General features: G+C 42.9%; 1 protein-coding gene across 3 annotated transcripts in view; it reads left to right on the top strand.

Moving 5' to 3' along the window:
• The window catches only part of SLC1A2 (solute carrier family 1 member 2), a 97,611-nt gene that overhangs the window by 17,814 nt on the left and 53,855 nt on the right, over nt 1-25,942 (top strand). The gene's annotated exons all lie outside the window — the stretch shown is intronic.

Raw genomic sequence — 25,942 nt, forward strand, 5'->3', positions numbered from 1 at the left:
GACAAGTATTTGTACCATCAAGAAAGGAAGGAAATTAATTTACTTAGTCCTTGTGAGGTATAATTAGGAATATTCAGATGGAAAAAATAACGGAAAAATGAGCTTGAATTTACTGAAAAAAATCCAAATGTATGCATGTATTTATGTCTAAATGACAAGATTCATTAGATAGTTTTGGAGATTCTCAGAGGAAGTAGTGGAAGATAAATTCCTTAAAGGTTTAATGAGCAGGCTTGACAAATCACTGTAATATATCACCTGGATTGCCTAGGCAGTGCTCAGATGACCTACTAGGTATCTGGTTTAGAGTTTTATTTGAGAGGAGAAAAATCCGAAGACACTAATGGAAATTTTAAAAAATCCAGCCTTCCTTTTTCTACAGAGGGATTTTGTTGTCCTCTGGGATTTTGAGACCTTCCACCAAATTCTTCCTGGACATACTCAGCGTGCAAAATAGAAAGGAGAGTACTTGTTTATCTCCAGTTTCTTCATCACTGCAGCATCTGTACCACTGTCCAAAAGCTGCTGTTTAGCGGGAAATATTTCTTCCCCATGTAGGGTGCGTCCGTGATAGGAAATAATCAATTTACTAAGGCCAAGGACTGATTCTGAAATGTAATCCACTGAAAACTAGACAGTGAGGAGGAAGAGAGGTGACCTGTGTGGAATGTGTAGGGCCATAACATTAGCAGTGGGGTTGTCCTTAGCAGATATTTTAGCTATTCAGTAAACCCAGACAGAATCATGATTCAGGAATATACAAGGTAACTCCTTCTTGCTTGTTACTCAAAAAGGAAACATTACAAATCAGATGGCAAAAAGTAAAGAAAATAAGAAGAAAAAGTAAAAAGAAAAATAAAGAAAAAAATAAAAATGGAAGAATAAGAAAGAAAAATATAAAGCAGAAGAAAAAAAAAATCAGTAAACCTTCATGAAATCCACAAGGCTTGGGGACTGTGTGCATTTTTTGCCTGCTCTGTGTTGATTACCATTCAGCCCACAAGGGATGACTGAAATAGACCTCTCAAAGAGTGGCTGTCATGCAACAGTGTATGGGTGAATGGGAAAGGCTGAGCCTCTGATGTGCTTAATTTACTGGTTTGGAGACAGTCATTGCTTCATGACTGAGATAACAATAGAGAATTACCAGAAACCCCAGAAATTCTGTTTGTAACAAGAGCAATCCTGCTTTTTGCTATTCCTCACCATCTCTAACATCTGTAGCTTTTCCTCCATCCTGCAGCCAACCTAGCCATCCCTTGCAGACAGCTGATGGCCACCGGGCTCTTCTGCAGTTTGGCGTTTGTTAAGCCCTGCCTCACTCTGCTGATTTCCTTGCACAGGTGTTGGGAGGATTGGCTGGGGGATTTAGGAGCTGAAATTCACGCTCCAAGAAGGGCAAAACGCTACAGCTAGAGTCCTATTTATAAGATTTAGTGAAATGTTTTGGAGACATTTACTTACATTTATGAGGCATGCTGTTGAGGTTTGATTGCAGGGTGACAACAAAACTGTGGCAGATGTATTGTTAACCCCCTCTTCTCCGCACTCCCCCTTTAGCCCCCCTCTCTCCCCACTTCCCACTAAGGACAGGGGATTGGGAGGGAAAGAAGGACCGAGAAAAGAGAGTTGGAAAAAATTAAAAATGTTTTACTAATGCTACTAATAAAAATAGAGAAAATAATACAAAATATACAAACCCAATCTTGAAAGTCCCGGCAACTGCTCTGGCAGATGTAAGGCCGGCACCCGAAGTCCTGGACTGGACTCTGCAGCCAACCGGAACTGGATTCAGTCTGTCACTAGGCCTCAGTTCACAGAGACGACTTGCAAGGTCCTCTCCTAATGTCGGCCATAAGGAAGAGGGACGAGATCCTTGTGATCTCCCACTTTTATATGAAGTATCACATGAATGGGATGGAATACTTAGTTGGTCAGTTTCAGTTCACCTCCTGCTTGCACATCTCGCGACGTGCATCCTTATCAATGACCTTGCATTCCATTGCTATGTCTACCAAAACATGTATCTAACTTTTCAGAAAACGCAGTTAATAAGAAGGCTTTAGCTGACAGGGAAATTCAGTAAAAGAGAAACTTGTTTTTAACAAAACCAGGAAACATCTCAAGCGCAGTAGTACATCTAGGTGTCATTTCACCAAAAATGTGAATTATCCGGTGTTTTCTTGTACTTGTATCTTCTTAGTTTCCCTCCCTGAAATGGAAAGGAGGATTGTTTACGCATGGGGCAGAAGACTTCAAACTTGGTTTTGCAACATCTGCTGTCATAAGCAGTCCCTGTGAGGTTGCTTGGAAGAATAAAGGCTGCATTCTTCCTGTCTGCAGAGCACATCAGGAAGCTAAAGCCAAGGTTCTTTTTCTTACTGAACAAAATCAGACTAAGGTCTGTGCCTGAGACATGATGAAATGGGGAGGTGCCTGCCAGAGCTCCCCCATTTTCCACGTGGCCATTACTCCAGCACAGATTAGGAAAACGTTCTCTACCCAGCTGGGAGTAATCCAAGGTCTAGGTTGTCACTTCAGGACAGGTGGAGTTCGCTATTTGTCCTCCTCACACTCTCGTGCGTGAAATGGCCTTTCCTGTACACATACGGTCGCTGTGCACATGTGTGTGAATTTATGCCTCTGGGACCTCCCTCATGCTGGATAATCCCTCCTAATTATTGTATGATGGCCAAGATGTACATCACCTGCAATAATCATACCACTGTGTTTCCCCTGTACAAGGGGAGGGGGCACTCAGAATTAGCAGCTGCAAGGCTATGAACAGAAAAGAGATATGTCTGCCTGCCTGCCTGTCTCTTTCTTTTCCTTCCTTCCTTCCTTCCTTCCTTCCTTCCTTCCTTCCTTCCTTCCTTCCTTCCTTCCTTCCTTTGTCTTGCAGGTTCAGTCTGTGGAATTGTCAGTCACAGGCTCCGGTAGAAAGGCTTCAAAGACTGTTGATGGTTTTCGTACTGTTTTTATTATGTATTAAAATTTCAGAATAATATGCATCTAAAAAATGCTCCATTCTGTAAATTGAAATATGTTTCTCCCTCAAGCACTTCTTTTTTTCCAACATCCTAGTTCTAGAGGCTAAGATAAAAGTAAGAAAATCTTAGCTAGCAAGTCTGATGCATATTTTCCTGTCTTTTTGAGGTGCAGTAAGTAATTGCAGGCAGAACAGACAAATGCATGCATTTTAGAGCTGACAAAAACACCATGAAGAAATAGAAGACAACTAAAAGCCTGTGGCTCCCCGACCTTTTACAGGCTGCACAGGATCCCAGGGAAGCATTGCATGCCTTCTGGTCCTTTTCTGTGCCTTCCTTACCCATTTCTAATGGTAGACATAAAAGGGGATTAATTGAAAAAGTATTTAGTGTCTTCTTGCAGCTCACCACCAATCTAAGCTAAGATTTATCAAGAGATCAGCCTGGTCTGTTGTGCAGCAAAGTTCAGTCAGGCTTTAAAATAAAACTCTTGGGGGAAAAAAATCACTAAAAAAACCTGTCATGCTTTTATCCATGAATAGGTTCAAGGACTACAAATAGACACCAGTGCTTAAAACAACATGGAATAACAACACAAGAATGAACAAACACCTCTCTTGTTTTGAGATGTGTAAAATATGAATTTTAGTACCTCTGCACTAGATGGCGTATGGTGGTATCCCAAGTTTTTTAAGGAAACAGAACTTCTGCATTATTTTAATGGTTAAATGGCATCATGTTATTAAACAAGCATACATATAGACGTCAGTGGGAATCTTCCCACTAATGAACACCACTGAAATCTCTGGTGCCTAAAAATGCCTTGATATTTGGAAAATGGCTGGGTACTTTACATTTTAAACTACCCTGACACCACTGTTAGGGATTTAGCACATCAAACCTGGTTCACAGAGAGCAGCGTGACTCCTCTTCCCAGCACAAACTGTAAAACATGTTCACTCTCTGAGGAAGACTCATAATTAATAAATGTAATCAAGCAATCAAAGCCCTTTGCTGTTTGTTTGTGTTAATGCTTATTGCACATTACTGGAAATCAAAACAACACAGTTGCCCAACCATTGTAGTGTCACAAAATAATGCTGCAAGAGACCTAAGGAGGTTTTCCATCCTTCATCTGAGACAGGATCAGTTACTCTGGTCTCATCTCTGACAGGTTTTTGTTTAAACTAGAGGGTCAGTGAAGGACATCTCCAGCATCTGCAGGCTGCTTTTGCAGAGTAGAATAGTTTTTCTAACACCTAATCTTAACCTCCTTGATAAACATTAAGTTCTTTTCCTTCTATCTACTACAGCCACAGATATAAAATAGTTTCAGTCCCATAGAGCAGCCTGTTTCATAATGGAATTCTTTTCTGATCACTACTTGGTGTTATATGTTACTTAACTTTTTATGGGAAGAGTTACATTTGTTATATTAAAGCCTATAAGACATGCAGTCCAGTACTCATTTCCCACTTTACAGAGAATAAAATTCCCTTTTTGTTCTGACCATAATAAAAGTGTCAGCTAATTGGATTTATAATGTGGTATTTTAATGATGGTTTACTATATTCAGCATAACCTGTTTCCGTTTCACCAGTAGGGAAGATTCTGGGCCTCTCTTCTATACATCTTGCAAAAAGAACCCTTGTTTTGTGAAAACTACCTTTTTACCTCTGTTCAGAGAGCCAGCTTTAACTCTCAGATCATAAATGGAAGTTATTTTGCTTCTTACTGAAGAATGTCAGGAAGATGTCTTTGCGGACTAGACTCGTGTTGTGGTTGTAAGGAAATTTGCTTTGCTAGAGGTAAATGCTCAGAAAAAAGAGACAAAGGAGTAAAACAAAAAGAAAAACTTTATTTGAATAAAGGGAAGAGTCCACCGGGCATATCCCTGTGGGGCCTCTTCAAAAACATGGGAGGACACAGCTCCCTAATTACCCATGTCCCCCGGCCACAAGTGATCCCTCCTTCTTTCCCCATTGGCTGAGGTACTCGGAGGGTACAAACTTTCCAACACACCTGTTTCGTATCCCCCCAGCAACACCCCCTCTTAGCTGATTGATTAAACCTAACTTCCCTCCTTTTATCGTAAATCTGTTGCACCCCATTTTTGTAAAGACATGGGATAGCTGTTCCTATCCCCCTTCTTCTATTTTTTTAATTACTGTCTTTACAAAATTTTACTGCCATTAGTTTTGCATCTTCCTCCAGAGTCTTTCCTGGTTTAGGAATGATTTTCAGAGGCATCATCCTCTGTCATTTCTGTATTATTCTGATACAGCAACAATTTGCATTGTCTGAACTGCATGCTGAATAAGCATTAAATGATATGAATTTGCATTCCAAATTTTGCCATTAAATCCCTTCCTAACAATCACAATCAGGAACATATGAAAACTCATGCATTTCAAATCTGTTACCTATGTTTACTAAAATTGGTTGTAAGAGTTGTACCTTTTTGTCCTGAACACTCACTCCTTGTGATATTACTGACCCTTTAGACAATTGTGTTTCTTTACGTATAAAATTCAAAGTAGATCAAGTGGCTCCAGTATCTGCCAAAAAGATTGCTTCCTCTCTCTTTGGACCCACTTTACAAGTTATCGAGATAAGTGTGGGTCCTAAATATAATGAGAGCCCCTGACACCCCTAGCAATTAATTTTCATTATTGAGTGTACTTCTTCATGAGATTCTGCTGATCTCTGCAGACATTCCTGTTTCCAATGTCCCTCCTCTTTGCAAATTGCTCACTGCTTTTTCCTTAATCTTACTCTTGGTGGTTGCGGTGCCACGGGAGAGGGTGCACCTCAACCTTGTCCTCTTCTCCTTGTCCTCATACCCCTAACACACCCTACTCTTCCATGTTGAGGTGGGGGTTGTAAAAACTGGGCCATCACCCTTGCCTTTGTTTTCACTTTTTCTTCATCTCTTCTCACATACACCTCCTGGGCCTTTCTCATTAATTCTTCTAGGGACTTGTTTTGCCATTCTTCATCCTTCTGTAATCTTCTCCTATGTCCAGCCAAGATTTAGTAACAAACTGGACTTTAAGCAGTGTGTCAAAGGCTGGTCCCTCAGGGTCAAATCCACCTTGTTTTCTAAAGATGTCTCTAGCTCTGTCTAACCAACTAGAGGGACTCTCATCCTTATTTTGATCAAGAGCCATGGCCTTTGACATGTTGTTTGTTTTCAGAACTGCCATGTTTATTGCCCTAATTACATAGGCATGGCAGTCCCTCATCCAAACTAAGCCAGCCTGGTTGTTTGGATCCCAGTTAGGGTTTACTTGTGGCATTGTCTTCTTCCCCAAATATTAATCTATTTTCTCCCCTACCCCAACAGGGTCATCCAGGTAGGAGTGTAGCTCCTTTATACCTCTGGTATCTTGTGGTGTTAAAGGTACAATAACAAATCCAAAACCTCCATCTCATCCTCTGAAAGGGACCTGTCTCAGGGGCATCTGATGAATTTTCTCAGGCTGTACTTTAGGTTTATGAGGAGACTCATATTGCGTTCATCTCCTAGTTGTATGTGGAGAAATAACTTTCAAATCATCATCTCCTTTACTACCATCATCTGAAGGGGCTGTTGCGCTTGCTTGGGAGTTCATATCCAACCTATCTGGATCCGGTATTGGGGGATACAATAAGGAACCTCCCATCGTTCCTTCCACCTGGTCAAGTGAATTAGGAGGAGTTCATACATAAGATGGGGGTAAGTTCTGGAGAATGTCCCATCTTTCCTTATTCCTTTTCATTTCTCATCCTTCCTTTGTTATATATAATCCCTCTGGTTTTGTTATTTCATCCCCTACCATTTTCCCTTTTAACTACATTCATCCACATTCTTGTTTGATTAGTCCCTTCTCAGTGTTTGTTAAATATAGACACAAATGCTGACATATTGATGTATCATCACTGCCTAAAGAGGGCCACTTATATCCTTTAACTAGTTGCTATTCTGGCCATGTAAAATAACAATATTTTACCAGAACTTCTTTAGTTATCTCTGGGGGTGGTGTTAGACTATCCCCAAATTTCATCATCCTCCCTAATGGACTATCTTGAGTTACTGTGAGACTATCCCCTCCTCTGCCCCCCTCCATATTCTTTTTTTTCCCTTTCCTCTTCACACTTCCCATAATTATAATTATGACTACAAGAGGTCACAGGTGTGAGGCTTCTTTTCACTTGTTATGAGCACTGTTGTGTTAAAGGAACAATTTGGCAGAAGCTAAACCACCTTGCATTCGAGCTTGATCTCAGTATATTACTGGGCGCTGGGTGCGGCTGTGCTTAGCCTCTGAGTCATGCCCAGTTATGCTCTATACCAATTTATATCTCCTGGAGAGAGATACAGCCTCCAAGTTCTGCTCCACTATTCGTGATTTGCCATTTCACTTTAGCCAATAGCACACGCTCATGGTTTCCTACCACGATGATTTTTAAAATCCCTTTACGCACACACACAGAGTTATCTTTTTTCCTTTTACTGTTGCCCTTTTTCCTTTTTCCTTTACCTTTTCCCTTTTACCAAGCTTTATAACCAGAGGACCTTTAAATCTTTCCTTTCACCTATTTCTGGGCAACCCATACTCCTTTCCTGGTTGCAGGCGACCTGTAGTCCCTTCCCACTGCTAAACATGCAGGCAACCCATAGTTACAGAATCACAGAGTCACAGAATGTTTAGCGTTGGAAGGGACCTCTGGAGATCATCTAGTCCAACCCACCTGCTAAAGCAGATACACTTAGAGTAGATTGCACAGGAATGTGTCCAGGGCGTTCCTGAATCTCTCCAGAGAAGGAGACTCCACAACCTCTCTGCCAGCCTGTTCCAGTGCTCTGGCGCTCTCAAAGTAAATAAGTTTTTCCTCATATTCAGATGGAACCTCCTATGCTTCAGTCTGTGCCTGTTGTCCCTCATCCTGCTGAAAGGAGTCTGGTCCCATCCTCTTGACATCCACCTTTCAGATATTTATAAACATTGATGAGATCCCCTCTCAGCCTTCTCCAGGCTGAACAGACCCAGCTCCCTCAGTCTTTCCTCATAAGAAATGTGCTCTAGGCCTCTAATCATCTACATAGCTCTCTGCTGGACTCCGTCCAGTAATTCCTTATTCTTCGTAAACTGGGGAGCCCAGAACTGGATGCAGTACTCCAGATGTGGCCTCACCAGGGCAGAGGGGGAGGAGAACGTCCCTCAACCTGCTGGTCACACTCTTCTTAATGCACCCCACGATACTATTGGCCTTCTTGGGCACAAGGGCACATTGTTGACTCATGGTCAACCTGTTGTAAACCAGAACTCCCAAGTCCTTCTCTGCAATGCTGCTTTCCACCAGGTCAACCCCTAACCTGTACTGGTACTTGGAGTTATTCGTGCCCAGGTGCAGGACCCTACACTTGCCCTTGCTGAACTTCACTAGGTTCTTCTCTGCCCAGTCATCCAGCCTGTCCAGGTCTCGCTGAATGGCAGCACAGTCTTCTGGTCTGTCAGCCCTTCCACCCAGTTTGGTATCATCAGCAAACTTGCTGAGGGTGCACCCAGTCTCTTAATGCAGGTCATTGATGAACGGGTTGCACAGGACTGGACCTAACACTGACCCATGGGGAACCCCACTAACTACAGGCCTCCAACCAGACTCTGCACCACTGATCACAACCCTCTGAGCTCTGCCATCCAGCCAGTTCATGATCTATTTCACCTTGCATTCATCCAGCCTGCACTTCCTGAGCTTGCCTGTGAGGATGTTGTGAGAGCCGGTGTCAAAAGCCTTACTGAAGTCAAGGTAGACAATGTCCACTGCTCTTCCCTCATCTACCCAGCCAGTCATACCATCATAGAAGGCTATCACCTTGGTCAAACATGATTTCCCTTTGGTGACCCCATGCTGACTACTCCTGATAACCTTCTTTTCCTCCACATGCTTGGAGATGACGTCCAGAATGAGCTGTACCATCACCTTTCCAGGGATAGAGATGCAGCTGACTGGGCTGTAGTTTCCTGGGTTATCCTTCTTGCCCCTTTTTGAGGACCGGAGTAACGTTGGCTTTCCTCCAGTCCTCAGGCACCTCTTCTGTTCTCCAGGACCTTTCAGAGATGATGGAGAATGGCTTTGCAATAACATCTCCCAACTCTCTCAGCAGTCATGGGTGCATCCCACTGGGGCCCATGGATTTGTGGATGTCCAGTTTGTGTAAATTATCTCTAACCTGATGTTCCCCAACCAAGCAAAGGTCTTCCTTTTGCCAGACTTTCTCTCCTATCTCTAGGGTCTGGTATACCCAAGGGTCAGTTTTAGCAGTAAAGACATAAGCATTCAATAACTCTGCCTTCTCTGTATCACCCATTAGCAGGGCACCCTTCTAATTCAGTAGCGGACCTACGTTTTCCCTAGCCTTCCTTTCGCTGCTGATGTACTTGAGGAAGCCCTTCTTGTTGTCTTTGACATCCCTGGCCAGATTTGCTTCCAAATGGAGCTTGGCCTTCCTCACTGCATCCCTGAATACTATAACAGCCTCCTTATATTCCTCCCAGGTTGTCTGTCCCTTTTTCCACATTACATAAACACCCTTCTTCCACCTGAGTTTTGACTGGAGCTCCTTACTCATCCATGCTGGCCTCTAACTCCCTTTACTTGAGCTTGGAGGAAGTGATATATGAGTATTAGTCAGCTCTCTTGGACCTCCCTACCTTCTAGAGCCCTATCCCGTGGGATTCTTCCAAGCAGGACCTTGAAGAGGCCAAAGTTTGCCATCCTGAAGTCCACGGTTTTAGTTCTACTTATTGTTGTGATTCTTCCATGCAGGATCCTGAATGCCACCATCTCATGGTTGCTGCAGCTGAGGCTGCCCCCAACCGTGACATCTCACAGAATCACACAGAGTCACAGAATGTTAGGGATTGGAAGGGACCTCAAAAGATCATCTAGTCCAATCCCCCTGCCGGAGCAGGAACACCTAGATGAGGCTACACAGGAAGGCGTCCAGGCAGGTTTTGAATGTCTCCAGAGAAGGAGAATCCACAACCCCCCTGGGCAGCCTGTTCCAGTGTTCTGTCACCCTCACTGAAAAGAAGTTTCTTCTCAAATTTAAGTGGAACCTCTTGTATTCCAGTTTGAATCCATTACTCCTTGTCTTATCATTGGTTGTCACCGAGAAGAGCCTGGCTCCATCCTCGTGACACTCAGCCTTTATATATTTATAAACATTAATGAGGTCACCCCTCAGTCTCCTCTTCTCCAAACTAAAGAGACCCGGCTCCCTCAGCCTTTCCTCATAAGGGAGATGCTCCACTCCCTTAATCATCTTGGTGGCTCTGCGCTGGACTCTCTCAAGCAGTTCCCTGTCCTTCTTGAACTGAGGGGCCCAGAACTGGACACAATATTCCAGATGCAGTCTCACCAGGGCAGAGCAGAGAGGGAGGAGAACCTCTCTCACCCTACTAACCACCCGCGCTTCTAATACGCCCCAGGATGCCATTGGCCTTCTTGGCCACAATGGCATAGTGCTGGCTCATGGTCATCCTGCTGTCCACTAGGAGCCCCAGGTCCCTTTCTCCTACCAGTCCTTTCCTTTTTCTCCAACCAGTCCTTCTTGGTTTGTTAAGACAAGGTCCAGCAGCACGCCTCTCCTTGTCGGCTCCTCCACCATCTGTGTCAAAAAGTTGTCTCCAATGGTTTGTAGGAATCTCCTGGACTGTGCGTGCTCAGCTGTGTTGCCCACCCAACAGACGTCAGGGTGATGGAAGTCTCCCATGAGACCCAGGGTACGTGATCATAAGGCTACTTCCAGCTGTCTGTAGAAAGCCTCATCAACTTCCTGTTTCTGATCAGGTGGCCTGTAGTAAACAGCCGCAACAGTGTCCCCCTTATTACCTTGTCCTTTAATTTTTACCCATAAGGATTCAACTCACTCGTCATTGTCCCCTAGGCAGAGTTCAAGTCATTCGAGTTGCTCTCGCACATAAAGTACAACTCCTCCACCTCACCTTGCTGGCCCATCTTTCCTAAAAAGCACATAGCCCTCTATGACAACATTCCAGTCATGTGAGCTGTCTCACCACGTCTCTGTAATTGCAATGAGATCATGGCCCTGTGAATGCACACAGATCTCTAATTCTTCCTGTTTATTGCCCATGTTACATGCGTTGGTGCATAGACACTTCAGGGTACTCAAGCATGTGGGTTTCTCATGAGGGGTGCAGAAAGATCTACCGCAGCTGTGCGTACTCTTGGGGTGGTTGCCCTCTGGTTCTCATCTTGGGAAGCAGCTAAGGAATATTTGTCGCTGCTCTGGTTGGTCTGGCATATTCCCTAGTTGGATGTGATTGTGTGAGCATCACCACTTTGGACCCCACTCATCAAGCTCCTCAGTTTAGAGCCTGCTCCACCTCACCCCTCTATGCTTGCTGTCTCATCCCACAGCATGTCACAGGTGATCCCAATTACATCCCCCTCCCCCATCATATCTAATTTAAAGGTCTGTCAATGAGCCCTGCTAGCTTGTGTGCAAAGACATTTTTCCCCTTATGTGTAAGGTGAACTCCAGCCGATGACAGCAAAACAGGTGCCATGTAGGCCATCCCATTATCAAAAATGCCACAATTGTGGCAGTGACACCAACCACGGAGCCATGTGTTAATCAAGTGCACTCATCTGTTTCCCCTGATGTCACTGCCCATGACTAGAAGAAGAGAGGAGAAAATAACCTGAGCACCTGATTCCTTCACCAAACGTCCCAAGGCCCTGAAGTCTCTTTTAATTGCCCTTGGATTACGGATTGCAACCTCATTGCCTCCTACATGAAAAATCAGTAATGGGTAGTCTGAGGGCTGTACCAGGCTAGGAAGTTTCCAGGCGATGTCCTGAACCCGGGCCCCAGGAAGGCAGCAGACCTCCTTAAGAGGAGGGTCCTTCTGTGAGAGCCGAGTCGGGCGGAGGCCCGGCCCTGCCGCTTCCCCCGGGCCCATTGCCCGTTACCACGGCAACGGGCGGCAGAACCGGCACCGCCCTCTCCCTCCCGCCTGCCCCCCGCCCCGGTCTCGGGTCGGTGTCCCCGTGTTCATGGCAGGGAAACTCCCCCAGCACCGTTGCCGGGCGCTGGGCACCGGGGCGGGGCGGCGCTCCTGGCGGCCATTTCGGTGCCGGGAGCGGCGGGTCTGAGGGAACACGGCGGGCGACAAATAAACACAAAAAATCCCTCAAATGCGGTTTTTGGCGCTGCGGTCACCGCCCCCCGGGCGAACCTGGCCCGGGCTTGGCCGATGCGGGCTGTGCGGCCTTGCGGAGGAGCCCATGGGGCGGCGGTGTCGGGCACGAACAGCAACCCCGCGAAACTCCGGCACAGCTCTGGGGGAAACGGAGCAGTGTCTGCGCCGCGAGTCTGCCCGACAGGTGCGCAGGCAGCGGGGAGGGATTCAGTGGGGCTGGGACCAGACTACTTTCAGTGGTGCCCAGTGGCAGGGTGGGGGGCAACAGGCACAGACTGAATCACAGGAGGTTCCATCTGAATATGAGGAGAAACTTCTTTACTTTGAGGTAACCCCAACCATTCTGTGATTTTGTGATTCTGGCATATTGGATGCTCTGTACCCCATAGGGTAGGGAGTCACCTACAACTGTAACCCTCCTTTCTTGTGGAGGTGGTCGTAATACAGGGGATAGGCCTTTCAGATCATGTGAGCACCTGTGGGGTAGATGGTGTAGAGGTTCCTTCATTTTCATTGGCCATTGACTGGCCTTCCACTTCTGAGCCTCATACCTATAGTACAGAGGCACCTGGGAGGGTGGGGCAGGCAAGGGGATGTTTTGCCTGCTACCATGAGTGTGGACATGTTTCCATTCATCCATTTCCCTTGACCTACTGTCTTCAGTCAGTTGGGAGGAAGATAATGGACTCTCTTGGTCTTGGTTACTTGACGGTGGCCTTTCGTGTCTCAGGGAGGCCAGTGCTTGATCCCACCACTCTATTTATTTCTCTGCCTCCCTGATACTTCACAACCTTTCTACTTCCTCTTTTAGCTCCACCACCAGGCTGAGCAGGTCAGCCACCTACTCACACCTCACAGAGCTGTTCTCTCTCTTACCATTCCATGCCAGTGAGGGACTCTGGCATTCCCTGCAGCCCGAGGTCTGGATGGCTGCACATTTCCTTGGCAGCTCTGTCTGTGTTGCTGCCTCCTTCATGGTAGATGGAGGGGACTTACCTTTCTTACGAGCAGCTACCATAGTTAGGCTTCTCCTGCAAGGGTGATAACCACTAACTACACTAAACACTTGAGCCAGCACAGCTTCCTTGCCCTTGCCACTCGCCCTTCTGCTTGAACTGTTGTTCTAACTGCCTCACCTCAGTTTGCTGGCCCTGGTCACCTACGCTCCCTAGGGGCTGTTTGAATCTCCTGGCAACGCCCCCTCCACGTCAGCCTCTCTCCTGAGATCTGGTGCTTCTTGGCGCGAATGCCAGAACCACCTCTTGGGTTTCCCTGCCTCCAGGAAGCCTGTTTTCCACCCCGGTCTAGTGCTCAGCCATGGGAACAGGCCGATCTGGTGCTCAGCCACAGGAACTAGCTGCTGCCACCACTGAGTGCCTCACTGGCTGACTGCAGTCCACTCCTGCTTTCCATCCAGCTGGTCCCTGGCTTTATGAGGGAATGTCCTCCCTTTACCAAACGTGCAGGTGACCCGTAGTCCCCTTCCCAGCTTGCTGTCTAGCCCTTATGTTCTTTAATTCCCCTGGGTGTGCCTGTAAGAACCATTACAAACCCTTCCCTTTACTTTTTACCTTTACCCCTTATCCTTTATTTACTCACTGACCTTTCTTCACAGGCCCCTCCCCTAGCCTGCTACTTGTCTGTCTCCCGAACAGTCTCGGGAACCCAATCAATCGTCTGGGGTACTGGCAGCTGTAGAAAGGAACTGACCACCATCAATTTTTCAGTGGGCACACCGCCAGTTCTGTTTACTGTCCGCCATCCCCAAAAGGTGGAATGATCCCAGACAACCCCCAGTTGTACGGAAATTCACTTCGCTAGAGGTAAATGTTCAGAAAAAGAGACAGAGGTTTAAAATAAAAACTTTATTTGAATAAAGGGAAGAGTACACCAGGCATATCCCTGTGGGGTCTCTTCAAAAAGGCAGGAGGATGCAGCCCCCTGTTTATCCTAGTTCCCTGGCCACAAGTGATCCTTCCTTCTTTCCCCATTGGCTGAGGTACTCGAAGGGTACATACAAGCTTTCCAATATGCCTGTTTCGTATCTCCCCACCAACACCCCCTGTATGTCTCCTCACTGACACCCCCTGTTAGCAGACTGGTTAAGGCTAGCTTCCCTCCTTTTATCATGTCTGTTGCACCCCATTTTTGTAAAGATGTGGGATAGCTGTTCCTATCATGGTGTTTATGTGTCTGGCAGTTTGGGCCCAATATAGTGATAGAATGGACTCTGCACCTCAGTGTTCACTCTCAAAATCACAGACTGGCCTTCAGATATGGAAAAATGAAAAGTGAAAAACTCTGCAAGATGGAATCAATTGCAGTGTTCAGTGGGTCATGAAGTGTTCTGCATGCTTACACAAGGGACTTTTGTCATTAGGACAGTAAGGCCATTGATGTCTATCTTATTGTTCAATATTTGTTTTCTTCCTAGAAAATCTTACTTTATTTGTTCTTCTACATTATAATACTGGCTACATTTTGAGAAGAATCTCTCGTAGAAACCTGCTGGTCTTCTTTGTGAATAAGGGTGACAGTGTCTAGCTCAATATAAGCTTGTTGCAAATTTAGGTGGCATATTCTGCTTTTCTAATAACTTGTTTCATTTTTGTTATTCACCTTTATCACAAATGGGATTTAATTTGCTGGGCTATCTTAGCTTCCTCTCTGTTTTCCCTCTATAACGACACTGTTTGGGAAGTGTAATTAGAACAAAATACGAGTTTAGTATGTTGTCTGGATTAAAGCATCCTGCTTTTTGATGAAATTTGTACTAGAATATGACAATAAAAGCACAATATCTTATTAACTCAGTGGTAAAGCATGAGAAGAAAATGTTTAGATGATCATCTATTGACACCTAAGTAAACTAATTGAGCAGACAGCAAAATGCTGCATTTTTGGTCAGGTTAGTTTTATGCTGTTCTAACTCTCTTAATCTGAGTGCTATAACAAAATTTAAAAGGAGGAATAAAGCTTGTGGTGACTGGCCTAAGAGTGCTCCAGGACTTTGCCTTAATTTTAATTTCTTGTGGATTGCTGCAATGCTGAGAGTGATTCCAATGAACTGATCGTCCATGTTCTCACTGCAGTTCTCATTGACTCCAGTATGAATCGTCTGATGCCAGTGTGTAGAGAATTAGACTCAGCAAAATCAGACTTCTGTTAAACTGGTGTAATAAACCTGAGAGTCAGTTCACTGGTATACTTTTTTAAGGACAATATTTTTGAATGTTATTGTATGAGTGAGATTTAGATGTCTGTTCTATGGAAAATACTTAGGTATTATTATCATTGTAACATAATTCCTGTGAATCATTTCTGATTTTTATTGGGGTGACTAGGATCTAGTATTCTGAAACAGGAAACATAGGGTGGGTTGTTATGAAATAAAGTTACTAGGAAGTACATTAACGTTTGTACTGTCCTGGGGTGTATTAGAAGGGGCGTGGTTAGTAGGTCAAGAGAGGTTCTCCTTCCCCTCTACTCTGCCCTGGTGAGACCTCATCTGGAATATTGTGTCCAGTTCTGGGCCCCTCAGTTCAAGAAGGACAGGGAACTGCTTGAGAGAGTCCAGCGCAGAGCCACCAAGATAATCAAGGGAGTGGAGCATCTCCCTTATGAGGAAAGGCTGAGGGAGCCGGGTCTCTTTATCTTGGAGAAGAGGAGACTGAGGGGTGACCTCATTAATGTTTATAAATATATAAAGGCTGAGTGTCACGAGGATGGAGCCAGGCTCTTCTCGGTGACAACAAATGATAAGACAAGGGCCAATGGGTATAAACTGGAACACGGGAGGTTCCATGTAAATTTGAGAAGAAACTTCTTCTCAGTCAGGGTGACGGAGCACTGGAACAGGCTGCCCAGGGAGGTTGTGGAGTCTCCTTCTCTGGAGACATTCAAAACCCACCTGGACGCCTTCCTGTGTAACCTCATCTAGGTGTTCCTGCTCCGGCAGGGGGATTGGACTAGATGATCTTTCGAGGTCCCTTCCAATCCCTAACATTCTGTGATTCTGTGTGTCTAGAACTCTGCTTTGGAAGAGAATCTAGAGTAGCAAAGTAAAGGTTTATTAACGCTCACACACTAGCTTACCTTGCATGACCTTCCCATTTTGATGATCTTTGAGATATAAGGAATGCGAGTCCTAATATTAACATTGTAAAATAAATGCTACCTAGAAGTGATGTCAATGTCAAAACCAAGGGAGTAGGCTGAGACAGAAGAAGGTCCTAAAACACGGAAAAATTTTTCTTGAGAAACATCAGAAATTCTCAACAGCATATAATGATGCCTTAGTGTTTTTCATATAGGTCTTTACGATCTGTTTTCCCTCTCAAGGCAAAAGGTGGATAGCACAAAATGATTTGGATACACGTTTGCAGAGATCATATCTGTGCTTGAAATGAGGAAAACGTAACCCGCCTGGACACACTCCTGTGTAACCTCATCTAGGTGTTCCTGTTCCGGCAGGGGGCTTGGACTAGATGATCCGTCAAGGTCCCTTCAATCCTTAACATTCTGTGATTCTGTGATTCTGTGAAGATGCACTACAGACTAATTTGCTTTCTGGAAGACTGCTGGAAGAAAGGGCAGGGTAAAAAATCCATGCTGGCTTTTAGTTTATACAGCTAGAATCACTAAAGGATGCGATGCAAGGACTTTGAATATGGTAATGGTCAGTGTTTGCTTTCATTGGAAGACAATCTGTGGAGAGCTGTGGGCTATGTAAGGACTATAGAAACAAGTACCTTGTCGACTATCACCAGCCCAGGGTGAAGACTGTGTTGCTGAGCTGCAAAGCTTTCTCCTGGGTTTCTGTTCTGAGTCAGTTATTTGTGTGATTTCCAGGCTCAGGAGATTGTCTATGACCATAATGTGGCACGCGCCTCAAGGCTCTGCTGCAAGTCTCGCAGTGTTCAGTGCTGCACCAGCTAGTCTGAGTCACTGTATTGATGGGTCTCTGGTGTTGTCCCCTGGCGTATGTGCCCCTTCAATCAGATTTCCTTATCAAAGCTGAAATAAAACAGCAATAAAACCACTGTATTTCTGCAGTGGCCTTCAAACGTGTTCCTGCATCTCAACAACTCTGGTGAACAGAGATACAGAGAAGTTCAGCAGATCGCCAAAGTTACAGTGAACATCCGACAGGGTCAAGGACAAGTCTAAAGGAGTTATAACTTTGAAAAATGCTGGTGAACTAATTCATAATTAACTAGCTTATCTCTGCTAGTGTCAATAATGCTATAGGTTTTCCCTTAGAAGTGCTAAATTGTCCTAATAATTGCCATTATAATTCATATCCTGCTTCAAGTTCGCAGTAGAACAAAAACACTAATAAAAGAACTGGAGTGTATATCTTTGTCTTTCAGCAGTGGTCTTGTCTCCTACAAGGTATTTGGTGATGCCTACAATGACCTGTCTTCAGTTAGGCCTTTGAAATAGTTGCTAAGTATCATAAAATTCCCTGCATATGTTTCTGGTCCAAGATAGTTCTTTCTGTCAAGTCTGCTGCACAACTTCTTGCTGGCTGGTTGACACTTTTTCCCAGGGTTCATCAGTTTTGTGTGTTTTTTGTTTGTTTTTTCCTTGGCTAGATTTAAAAAGGCTAGACCTATGAGCAAAGCTTCCACTAACCTTGAAGGAAAAAGGATATGATCAGGAATGTTAACTCCTCTGCATTTTCTTATAGCCATTATAGTTCTTCCTTTAAAATATGTCTGTTTAGGACACAGAACTTAGCTTTTTCTTAGACTGATTGTTTTTATGTTTCTTTCAAACTGACAACTATGTATATTTTTAATTTTTTTTTCCAGATTCTCATGAACTTTGTATTTTTTCAATAACAAATAAATAAACAAATGCAGAGATACTGTTTGTTTTCAAACCCAGACTGGGAAGTCGAGAAAGAAAGAACATTATCAGCAAAAAGCTGTGATGAAAAGTATTTCCAAAAGCAAATGTTTTGAATAACCTGCACAGTGCATCTGTAAAACTAAATAGGATCCTTTCAGTGTATGTGGCCTGGTAGTAAGTCATTCACTTACCTCCTCTTGCTCTGCTTCCAAGAGCATTCCCTGAAATATGGGGACTGATTGTTCTTCTGAGTTTATTTCAAAAGACACTAATATTGCATGCTTTATGAATCTGTTCTTTCATTTGGAGCTAAGTGATACACTCCCAAAAAATCAGAGGTTGTTGTGCTTAATGAAGTAATAAGGTATTTGTTTGATAGTATTGTATGAAGCCTTTTTTTTCCCTTAATACATTGCATGTCTGTGCTCAGTATCCCCAAAAGGAACTTGCATAGCCAGTTATTTCCATCTCCGGTAGCAAAACTTTGGAGATGGGAGTACTGTTTGATGGCATTGCAGACCCTAATTGCTGAAAAAATTGTTTGAAGCTTCCCTATGCAGTATATCAATACAGAATGATTTTTAAAAAATACATGAAAGCTTCATAACTGAACTAGAGGAAACTGAGCTGGGCAGTATAGTGTCTTTGGAAGAGGTGTCACAGGAAGGGAATGAATGGATTAGTATCTGTGAAATTGTAGGGAGCAACTTCCAATCTAGACAGAAACAGAATCACTGCTCTTAATGATTTAGTTAGTATGCCTTTTTGGACAGAGCTTTATGTAGTGAAGTCAATAACATGCAAAGGTGGTGAAGAAATTGGATTTTTTTCCACATTCTTATTCTTCATTGTGTGTAAGGGAGTCTTAAGGCACAGATATACATTGAATACAATTGTTACACTGTATTTAAGACGAGTGCAAGAAATGAGGTGGAGGATTCTCTGTTCTGTGTACCCTCAGCTTTAAGTGTTGTGTTTTTCATTAAAAATGACAAGATATTACAGCTGCCATCCTATGTAGCTTACTGAGAAAGAAAACAGTTGTTGAATGTGGCAAAATGTACTGTGGGGCACAGCCAAGCCTTTAAGCATTCTTTCCACCATCACAATCTTTCTTTTCTGTCCAGAGGGAGGATGGCATGCTCTCCGGATGTGGTTGCATCTGGGTTTTTTTTCCAAGCACTGTCAAGTCCACCTGTCAGGACCATAATACTAGCATACTGGCATAATGTGAATCTATTATATTCCTATGATATTTTAAATTATACCAACTGCCCCGAGTCCCAAGCAGTTTTCATAACTATCATCAATTCTGGTTGTTGTGATATCCAGTTACTTTTCCTGTCTGTAGCCTTTTTATTGGCTGTGGAAAAGGGCTCCTGAGGCATCTTCTCAAGGGAGATGCATCCGCTGAGTGAGCTTTAAGACAGCTTGGGTTAGGCTAAGTGACCAGACAGGCTCATTCTTTAAAACCTTTAGCATTATCATCCCAGACAAGCCCATGAGATCATGACACTGTCTCTTGTGTACATGACCCTGTGCTAGGAAGCTGCACATATCACGCAGCCCAAGCAGGGCTTGGGCTCAGTACTTGAGCCTCTCTACCTGCTGAGCTCAGCCTGTAATGGTTGTGCATAAGGAAGATCTTCCAAAGTAGTGTATTGTGCCTTTGAAATCTGAGGTGAAACTATGTTACAAGCATCTTGTCTTGTCTTCCTATGACAGTCTTAAGAGCTCTCCAAGTCTGGACTAGGGCAAACTCACGGAATAGTTTGCCTCAGCTCAGAGATTTCACAGGCCCTAACAAATTGTTTTGAAACAGCACTTGTTTTTCCCCCCATGTTTGTTTTTCCTGTTGTTTGTTTTGAGGCATGGATCAAGGTTGTACCTATTTCTCAACTGGTAACCAGTTGAGAGAAATCCACAAAAAACAGCAACTAAGCAGAGAGCATGACCTCAGTGAGGGCATGTTGTTTGCTGTCTGCGAACTCTTATCCTGAGTGTCAGTCAAGATGCACCTCCTGAAACTTTATTAAAACAGGATCTAAACCAAAGCTACTCCATCATAAATAACATTTTGTTCACTCTGGCACTTCTAATTGCACAACAGTACAAGCTTTATGCCCCTCAATGGTTTTGAGGTTTGAGTGTACCCATGGCAAAGTTTGCTTTTGGGGAGGTTATTTTTTTCCTTGTATATTAAATAAGAGAAAGTGTCCTCCTTCAGTGTCCTCCTTCATGAGGTCCTGTCCTTATCTTAAAAGTTAATAGCTCCCATTAAAATTTCTCTCTTTCTCTTTTCCTTGTGTACTCCCTTTTTACATCAGAAAGCGAAGTTGTGAAACTGGAGTTAGGACATTCACGTGCGTTTACAAAAAAAAAAGATGGCATTCCATTCCTTCAAGTTGTTCATGCTTGCTTTCTCACTTTCTTACTTCAATATTAATCTCTCATTTTGTGTCTTTATCCCACATTTCATGCTTCTCTTCAGTTACAGGTTGCTTGGCATAGGTATAGTAAATTCAGCTGTTAAAAAATAATTATCCCCCCTCCCCTCCTTTTTATGGGTTGTTGCAGTAAAATAAAAATGTTAATTAAGGCTGTAGGGAGATTAAGGTTGAAAATCTCTAGCAGGGAGCAGGAAGAATTAAATACACGTGCAGTGTGAGATAGCCATTCTAAAGCTTCTGGACGGTGTAGGACCAAACCAGACTCCCATCTTCCTTCAGACCTATATGAATGCTGCAACCCTTGCTAGCCAGACATGTCACTTTTCCTGCTTCAAATACTACCTCATACAGTAAAACTATTCAGGTGAATGAGTCTCGCCAGGCATTAGTCATGCGTCAGAATCATGCCCTAGTAAGAAGGTGTCAAGGTTTGATTGCAGGGTGACAATAAACCATGGCAGGTGCTTTGTTAACCCCCTCTTTCCTCTGCCCCCCTCTTTCCTCTGCCCCCCTCTTTAGTGTCCCCCCCCCTTTCCCACTAAGTACAGGCGATTGGAAGGCAAAAAAGGAGCAAAGAGAGAGAGAGAGTTGGAAAAAATTTTAAAATGTTTTACTAATGCTACTAATAAAATAGAGAAAATAATACAAAATATACAAAACCAATATTGAAAGTCCCAGCAAAGATCAGCACTGCTCCAGCAGCAGTAGAGCCTGCACACAGAAATCCTGGATTGGACTCTGCAGCAAACCGGAACTGGATTCAGTCTGTCACTAGGCCTCAGTTCACAGGGACAACTCGCAAGGTCCTCTTCTAATGTCGGCCATAAGGAAAAGGGACGAGATCCTCATGATCCCCCACTTTTATATAATGTATTACGTGAATGGGATGGAATACTTAGTTGGTCAATTTTAGTCACCTCCTGCTTGCACATCTCGCGGGATGTGCATCCTTATCAGCAACCTTGCATTCCATTGCTATGTCTACCAAAACATGTATCCTACTTTAGAAAAGTGCGGTTACTAAGAAGACTTTAGCTGAAAGGAAAATTCGCTAAAAGAAAAACTTGTTTTTAACAAAACCAGGACATTCCACCCCTTATAATGTACCATTCATGGCATACTTAGACCTTATCAATACAATCTAGTTAATTACTACTACTATATATATATATACACATATGTACATGTATACACAGGTGTAATGCATCATTTTCTTAGTCCATGGACGATCCTTTGAAAAGTTCATTAAGTTCATTTATCACAACAGTCTCCCAGGGCAGGAAAAATAGGACATTTAGTGCATCTCATGACCACTGTTTGTGGGTTAAAGACATCAACTTCAAAGAAGTTGTCAGGTGCCACTCGAAGAAGCTAGCTCTGGTTTCATCACCACTGTCTTGATCTGAAAGACACTTATTAAACACTGTTAGTATGGCAATTAACATCATGCAGTTCAGTATTGAATATTTTCACCTAAAATCAAATCCCTTTGAGGTACACACCGAACTTCTCCATCCTTAAGCATCACCCACCAGGTGCTGCCAGGTCCTTGGGCAAAAACAATCCCACAAATGGGCTTGCCTTTGCCTGAGGCAGAAGTAACCCAGACTGCCTTTCCTAACATATTTTTCATGTGTACTACAGGGACTTTATCTCCTACAGTATGTAGAATTTCTGATTGTGCAGGCCCAGCTCGACTGGTTGATCCTCTTAGTGTTGATCAACCAAGTAGCTTTTGCTAAATGTGAATCCAAGTTTTTAAATGTTCCACCACCAGTGTAGTTTTTAACAAACCGTTGTACCTTTCAATTTTCCCAGAGGCTGGTGCATGATATGGAATGTGACATACCCACTCAATACCATGTTCTTTGGCTCAATTGTCTATAAGACTGTTTTTGAAATGAGTGCCATTGTTTGACTCAATTCTTTCTGGCGTTGCGTGTCGCTAAAGGACTTGCTTTTCAAGGCCCAAGATAGTGTTCTGTGCTGTAGCATGGGGTACGGCATATGTTTCCAACCATCCGGTGGTTGCTTCTACCATTGTAAGTATATAGTGCTTACCTTGACGTGTTTGTGGAAGTATAATATAATCAATCTGCCAAGCCTCTCCGTACTTATATTTTAACCATCACCCCCCGTACCATACAGGCTTTAATAGTTTAGCTTGTTTGATTTCGGCGCAAGTTTCACATTCATGAATAACCTGTGAAATAGTGAAAAGGGACGAGATCCTCGTGATCTCCCACTTTTATATGATGTATCACGTGAATGGGATGGAATACTTAGTTGGTCAGTTTTAGTCACCTCCTGCTTGCCCCTCTCACGGGATGTGCATCCTTATTAGCAACCTCTCATTCCATTGCTATGTCTACCAAAACATGTATCCTACTTTAGAAAAGTGCAGTTACTAAGAAGACTTTAGCTGAAAAGAAAATTCGCTAAAAGAGAAACTTGTTTTTAACAAAACCAGGACAGAAGGTTAATTTTAAAAGCCCAATTTTGCCTGCTTGTCAGTGAATAGAAAGGGAAGAGGAAGTGCAGGTGAGCTGCTGCTGCTCTTTTGTGCAGCACAATGGTGTCTCATAGCCCATGCCTGGGGAGATAAAAGTGAAGACAACTGGCTACAAAGGAAAACAGACCCTGCATCTCTCCAGGTAAATACAGTTGCAGTGCTTTTGTAAGACTTTTCTGACCACTGCAGTGCCCTACATCCTCTTCTAGCAAAGGATTTTAGGAATAAGCTCTCCTGCCCCGTTAGCATCTCACAAAGTGGTGATGTGTAAAGACTGAATATTTGCTTGTTGAAAATGACAACAGACAATAAATCTCTGGTTATTAATTCTCTTTCCTTCACATGTCTGTGATACATGCTTCCTTCATACCAGTGGGCTGGAGTCTGTGTATTACTATGCAATACCTGCTGTAGCCATGGGTGACAGGCAAATGAGAGGCATGGACGCAGGTGATGGTCTGGCCAAATTCCATTTTAAGCTTTGTGTTAAGGTCCATTTTCACAGCACAATTCACATTTCATTGAGAAAAAAAGCACTTAAAGTGTGAATGTTTCTATTGTAAGGGTTCTTCTTTGGAAGTTTTTTCCCCTTCTACATTGAAGGAAAGTAAGAGAAGCATTTCATATTTAAAAGAGCCAAACCCAGGGCCTGTAGGTTGGGCTGCTGTACATATGGAGACGGACAAAAGCAAACAGTGAGTAGAAACATTGAGCTCTGGTTTTTTTGCACTCTGATTTTTTACTTTCAATACATTTTTCCGTATGAATTTCAAGTTGTTGGATTTGCACCAGATAAAGCATAGTAAATTTATTAGTATCTATTTCATTTTAAAATCCTAATTACTGTTGGGATTTTGGTTTTGTTTTTGTTTTTTTTTTAAGTTCATAACTAGTCTGTTGGTTAAATCTACTAAATAACATAGGATGGATGTAGCATTTTATGCAACAAAACATACAATCCAGCATAGTGACCATGAAATAGAATGGGTAACTTAGCTTCCTCTGTTGTCTTTCTGGGAAATAGTGGTGGGTCAGAAGAAACCAAAGTTTTATTTTTCGTTGCATCCCATTTGCTCTTTTCTCCACAACTGCTGCACAGAGTTAGACTTGAAGGACCCAGGTTACCGTTATGTAACTCAGTAGTGTGTTTTCAGTGCCTTCTCCTTCAGTTGCATATGAATTCTTTATTTTGCTTCAGCTCTCTATAAGACAGATGTGTGAAAGGAACTGCCTGCAAAAAGTCAGGTTCAAGTACAAATTGTAGGAGAGGTGAGGAAGTTTGAATGTAAGACTGCGGTTTTGTGTTGTCTAATTTTCTTGCAAATGAGTTTCCAACTTTCCTATCCACAGTCAAATAAAACTTGAATACAGCTCTACTTTGTGCTGCTTTCCATCTCATGCTTCTGTGAAAAAATTCCTATGACACTTTGCTCTGCATGGGCAGAATTTCAAAAGCTCTTTCAGAACCCAAAGCATTTCTGCATTAAAGAATCCTTTCTAATACATAATACTTTAATATTCCTCCACAATGAAAGGTTTGCCCAGAAAAAAAAAATGCTGGAAGCTGTGGACGTGTGACATTGTTTGTTGTATTACATATAATTTGGGTTCTCCTCTTTGTCTTCATTTGTTACAAGTGATAAACATGCTTATTGGTATACTTTAAAAAAATTAACATTCATTTTCATGTCTGTTCTCCTGATGTAATCTGGTTTAACAACTTCTAACATTATCTTTTTTAACATAACCATTTTTGGGCTTTGGAGTGCTAATATGAATCCTGACCAATAGTGACAGTAACTCTTAAAGATGCTGAAACTCTTCTACTATATTTTTGATTGCTTATAGATTTTGCTTTTGAAAGGAAAAAAAATTCCTAGATTTTATGTGCAACTATATATATGGCTGCACATAATACAATATATAAAATATGTGTATTTGTTTAGCAAGAATGAGCAAAATCAGCAGCTGTAATTTTTTTTTGCTTCAGTATGAAGATCTCCTACACTTTGACCTTCATAATAATTCATGTGACTCCTAGTCAGGAATCTGTAAATCTGCTGCTAATTTAACTTATCACTGAGGATATACAGTGAGGAGTGGTGTTGCGAGCATGTCTCCTGGCAAGTAGTGATGACATATCTGCTTTGGTTTTGCATGTTTGCATTTGGTAGACCTCCTGGGATTTTTCTTGCTTATATTTTATGCAAAGAGCACATGGAGAGCACATATATATTGCTTTATTTGTGTTGGACATCTGATGTGGTTATGATTCAAAGAGAAAAGCATAACATTGAATGAATAATATTGTAAATCACAACTAAGCTAAAACATAGGGTTTGCAGAATTCTAGGATGTTTCGTTTCTTTTGTAATAGCGATATGGCTCAGGAATGAAGGGTATTTAAGAAAATCAGGGTAATTTTGTGAATCTGGTTTTATAGCAGATGTTTAAACTGCCTGGAGAGCCTGTGTGAGAAAGCAATGTGTAGACAGAGATCTTGAGGCATACTTTCATTTCCTCCTATGGAAATCTAATCACTTCAAACTAAACTCAGATCAGAACTACCTTTGCTGAATCATCAAACTCTTACAATGTGATATGCTGTTGTCTTGTCATAGTAGTTGTAATTTGGGTACCTAGATGGTTTCCCAGTCTTCTTAATAAGCTGGGGTAAAGGTCATGTTATGTCTTGTGACAGGAAAAGTGAATTGTGTTAATGTCCCTTATGCAGATAAAAATATATGGACCTGAGGTAACCAGAGACCTTCATTTTGGCATATCTGAACTGAAGTATTTTGTTCTGGGAATACATTCTGAACTTTGTCTTGCTGGATTTTTCTCAAGCTATGAATTTTGACTAAACTCTGAGTTAGGAGTAAATAGGCACTGAGTTGAGATACATGGTAACATCCTATC

The sequence above is a fragment of the Caloenas nicobarica genome, chromosome 5 (genome assembly GCF_036013445.1).
Source record: "Caloenas nicobarica isolate bCalNic1 chromosome 5, bCalNic1.hap1, whole genome shotgun sequence".
NCBI classification, from domain to species: Eukaryota; Metazoa; Chordata; class Aves; order Columbiformes; family Columbidae; genus Caloenas; species Caloenas nicobarica.